Source organism: Lactuca saligna, chromosome 3 (assembly GCF_052625555.1).
Source record: "Lactuca saligna cultivar CGN05327 chromosome 3, ASM5262555v1, whole genome shotgun sequence".
In the NCBI taxonomy this organism is placed as follows: domain Eukaryota; kingdom Viridiplantae; phylum Streptophyta; class Magnoliopsida; order Asterales; family Asteraceae; genus Lactuca; species Lactuca saligna.
The window spans coordinates 112,383,618-112,388,821 of NC_136419.1; positions in this window are offsets into that span (position 1 = coordinate 112,383,618).

The following is a 5,204-nucleotide window of genomic DNA, read 5'->3' on the forward strand; positions in this document are numbered from 1 at the left end:
ACGTGTGGAACTTGTGGATCAGAAGAAATACCACCCTTTGGAGCTGGTTTAAGGTATAAAGCTTCTTGCTTGACCTTCATATTGCATAGATCTCTGTATTTTGAAGCCATGTTATCATTCTTGTCCCAAAAGTCCTCATCTTCTTGCATAGTTTGATTTGGTCAAGATTATCTATCCTTTCATACCTTTGGAGAGGTCTTGAGTGATAAAAATGAGGTCCCAAAGGCTGTAGTTGTTCCATTTATGAGTTATATAGGTCTTAATGGATTAAGACCTTGGATTAAGAGCTTAAGGACATCCCAAGTGACAAAGTCTGAGACTTTATGATTTCTAATCCTATTTGGCCTAGGGATATGAAGTTTGGGCTTACGAGCTTAAGCCATTAAGATGTTAAAAGGACTTAATGTATCTCGCAGTTACGCCCCGCGTAGCGGGCCAGTGTCCCGTTTTCTTTTGGCGATCATTGTAGTACGCCCAGCGTACCAAGGAGAGTATGCCCAGCGTACTCCTCCTGTGGACTTTCTTTTGGGCTTTTGTATTGGGCCATTTGTGGGTTGTTGGTGTTTGGGCCAAGTCTGAAAATTATGAATAGAGTATTTTGGGCCCAATTAATATTATGGATATTGGATCTAGGCCCATTTAGTGAGCTGGGCCCAATTTGGTAAATTGGGCCAATGTTGGACTTTATGTGAGATTGGGACTTTGGTCTCGGCCCGATAAGTGGAAGTATGTTGACCTAATGCTTATGCTTGTTATGTTGGTTAGTTCGGGATTTGCGGTGAGTTGGCTATTCGAGAGTCTCCTTCTTCCGTTCAGAGTGTCGGCATTCGCGAGGTGAGTTATCCTCACTATATCGACAGGGTCTAAGGCACCAAGGCCAGCCCTTTATTGGATTGTGATTCGGATATGGTTGTTATGTTATTGCTTGATATTTCTACATCCTGGTAGCTAGGATGGTATATGCTAGAGACCTGATTAAGGTCGTTTTCCCGATATGTAGAGTGATGCTATGCTAGTGACCGGTTAGGTCGGTAACCTGGTTAGGGTAATGATATGTTATGTGATCTGCTTGATCGGTTTGTTGACTATGACTGTTACATGATTGTATGTTATGTGCACATGGTTGTTTGGACTGGAGATGGGTTGAGGCGGGTCCTGCTTTGTGCTGTAGGCCAAGATACCCAGGGTGGACCGGTTATTCCGAAGGCCCAGCGAGCGGTCCGGATAGGCTGTAGGCCACAGGAGGGAGGACCAGACGTACCGAGGCTTGAAGAGTGGACCAGGCCGACCGAAGGCTCGATGCGGGCAGACCAGTCATACTGTAGACTCAGAGAGTGGACCAGGTGGGTTGAAGGCCCGATGTGGGCGGGCCAACCACACTGTAGACTCGAAGGACATGACTAGACTCGGAGGGTGGATCCGGTGGACCAGTCACACAGTAAACCCGATATGCATGACTGTTCTATGTTCTGTTATGTTATGTATGCTTTTTATGCTATGGGCCGGAAGGCAATACGTTATGGGCCGGAAGGTAATATGTTTTGGACCGGAAGGTCGTAGCCTAAAAGGGCGTATATGTGGTTGGTATTTTGGGGGTATCTCACTAAGCTTTCGGGCTTACAGTTGTGGTTTAATGTTTTTCAGGTTCTTCAGGAGACTGTGGCAAGGCAAAGGCGTGATCGTACCATTCCTCGCGTTTATGTTTTATGAAATGGACCTGGGAATACTCTGATAAATAATGTATTGAAAACCTTTTTGTAATAATGTTATTAAAATGGATTGTTTTGAAAAGTTTAAATTATGTTGAAATTTTAGGTCGTTACAAGTTGGTATCAGAGCCTTGGTTTGAGTGAATTGGAGGAACACTCGTGTGACTCCAGTCTCAAATCGAGGAGGGTTTTAAAAAGAGAATTAAAATGGTTTTCAAATTAAGGAAAAGGAGGACGCGGAGGTACGATTAGCCGGAGCCAGTAAGTAACCCCAAATTACCATTTATGATATTTGTGTTATTGAGTTTGATACAACAGCATGCTAATGTTAGGCTAGGGATCTTCAGGATTTCATGATAATGTTGCCTGTTTTGTGATGCCTGCTAGCCTAGGGTTTTCCTCTGTTGAGATTTCTAGTGTTCCTCTAGGAGTGAGGATCGAGCGCTTGCTATGTATATTTGTCGCTAGGGTGTTGTGGTAGTACTTCATACAAATATGGGTAGGTGTGGAAGGTAGTATGGGCCTGTACTACTGAAAGCACAGAACCCATACGCGTATCAGGGAAACCATGACCTCTAGGGTTGGGTTGAGAGTTGGTTCCCGAGATAGTGGGAAGTGTCTATGGTTTTGTGGTTTATTTTCAGTATGGAGATTTCGAGGCATGCTGGGAGTGGATCCGGGTCAGGATCGGGGGTAGGAAAAGGAGTTGCGAACGGGTCAGTACCGCCCTAGGTTATTGGTCAGATGAGTACGCGCGAGTTGGATGCGAGGATTCGTGAGATCCTGCACGACGAGGTTGTTGCACTGTTCTGAGCCGAGCTGCCGGAACTGTTTGGGTTGATCAAGACCGCCATGGTGGAGTATTTTGATGAGTGCTATGCGGCTCTCACGGAGATGGCTGCCGCAGCGGCTACGGCGGCTGTAGCAGTGGCAGGGGAGGAGCTAGTAGAGGTTTTCAGTATCGGGACTTTAATAATACGAAGCCTCCCACCTTTGATGGAGTTCAGGATCCAATCGTTTCCATGAGATGGTTATCAGACGTGGAGGGGTGTTTCTTCACGTGTTCATGCCCTGCTGATCAGAGAGTGAGGTGTGCTTTGAACCTGTTAAGGCTCAGGGAAAAGGATTGGTGGAGATTGACCACGGGGTCATACTCGGATGCGCAGAGGGCTGCGATTTCATGGGATCAGTTCAGAGAGATGTTCAGCACTCGTTATGTTCCGTAGGTAGAGAGGGAGAGGTTGGCTCAGGAGTTCCTTGAGCTGAAGGAGGATACGGAGTCGGTGACGGAAATCACTAGGATGTTTACTGAGAGGGCGATGTTTTGCCCTAAGTTCGCTTCGGAGCAGGCTCAAATGTCCCGATATCTGAGTATGCTAAAGAGAGACATCAGACAGTTTGTGTCCGCGCAGAGGTGCGAGACCTTGTTGGAGTTGCAGGAGGCCGCCAGGCGGCGTGAGTTAGAGATTGAGTTACAATTGCGTGAGCTGAGGCAAGCTCCGGTTTAGTCGCAGCCGGCGACGAAACGGTCTAAGACCGTTGATTCCAGGATGGGAGATCAGGGCAGCCAGGTTTGTGGAAAGTGTGGGAGGGGTCACGCTGGAGTTTGTTGGTCCGGTGGTACATGCCACAAGTGCGGAAAGGAGGGGCACTATGCGAGGGATTATCGGCAGTCAGTGCCGGTTCGGGATTTGAGGATATGCTATCAGTGTCATCAGGTTGGACACTTGAGGGTCAATTGTCCACTGCTTGCTGCAGGACCGGTGCATGCTCCAGAACCGACCACGTTGAGGATCACGGGTGGAGGTCAGATTGGAGCGGAGCCCGCAAGGGCTTAGGGTCGTGCTTTTCAGCTTGCAGCGGAGGAGGTTAGAGCAGTGCCGGATGCAGCTGCGGGTATGTTTCTTCCTTGTTGTCTTGTTTATTTATGATTATTGTGGAATATCATTTGCCTGCTAGTTTAGTTGAGTGGTTTTCGTTTTGGTATTCATTGTTCCTTGAGGGGTTGGTATGATTATGGGTTAGAGTTTCGGGTTTTCGTTTTGGTACCCGTTGTTCCTTGAAGGTTTGGTATGGTTATGGATTGGTGTTTCGGGCTATCTATGGATTTCATTGTGAGGGTTATTAGTGGAGATATGGCCTTGGTTGAATGTCGGGTAGCATCGGCAGTCTGAGGAGTGGTTAACTGAGTATTGAGTACTTTTGAGCGGAATGATCAGTGTGGGAATGTATTTTGCGAAGGTTGCTAGTGCTAGTGGGAATCAGTCTGCGTGTCAGCTTTGGGTTTTGTGCGAGGTTATTTTTGGGAGGTCGGTGATGGCGACCAGTGATTGATAGTCAGTGTATTAAGTGGGGGAGAATTGGAAATTCTCCAGATGATCGATAGACTTGAGAGGTTGTTTAGCTGCTTGGGTTTCGGCGGTATTTCTTTTAGCCGAGAGCAGGCTGGTATGGGTGAGTAGCAGGCGTGCGGGGCAGGATACAGACCTATGGCATTGATTGTGTAGGGCCTGGGATCAGGCTGGGATCGAGTATGTATGGTGGACATAGAGTTAGGAACCCCTAGGGAGCTAGAACAGTACGCAAGGGAGGATTTCCCGGAGAGATAACTTGGAATGTTGAATGCTAGTTGAGCGGTCCGGATAGACTGAAGGCCGGTAGGCGTACCAGTCAGGCCGAAGGCTCGGGGAACGGTCCAGTCAGACTGAAGGCCCTGGAGGGCGGCCCAGATTAGCTGAAGGTTTTGAGAGTGGTCCAGATTGGCTGAAGACCTGATGAGGTGGCCCAGTCATGTTGAAGACTCTGTAGGTATTATCAGATCGGTTCGAGGAAATACGTTGGGTGTGTTGTGATGTGTTAGCATTAGAAGGTCTGGCCCCGGGTATTGATTGTGAATAGTGGAGGTGGTGCATGGAATCGAGAGTCCTTGCGAGCAGGTTCATGACATGTATGTCGCTTGGTTAGCGGTCATGCTAAGGGAATGTAAATCCACGGAAGTGGAAGCAGCAGCGCAGGTTTGCGATGGGAGTGGTCCAATTATGGTCATTGAGCAGCGAGATTTCAGCAGTGGTATGGAGCACATCCGGGTTGGATAGTTGCTGAGGCTCGGCAGGAATGCATGGATGGAATTTCGGAATTTCAGATAAATTTGTTTATGTGGTAAAAATGCATCCGGAAGGGTGTTTCGAAGTGTCATCAGTGTATCGGGGTTTTCCTAACCCAAGTACACTAGAGCCAGTTTGGTGCGGCTATGAGATTGCGATGGAGAACTCGTGGGAGTTGCTCTAGGGCTGAAGCTCGTTTCATTCTGTCGGCAAGAAAGGTAAAGTTGGGTTTCAGACTTCGTTGGTCGAGTCTTGGGTAGCCTGGTCCAGTGAGTGCCAGGCGGAGCATTGCAGGGATAGTTTCAGAGTAGAGACGTCGCAGGCTTCGAGGACGAAGCCTAATTTAAGTGGGGGAGAATTGTAACACCCCGTTCTTCAAGTGTTTAATTAT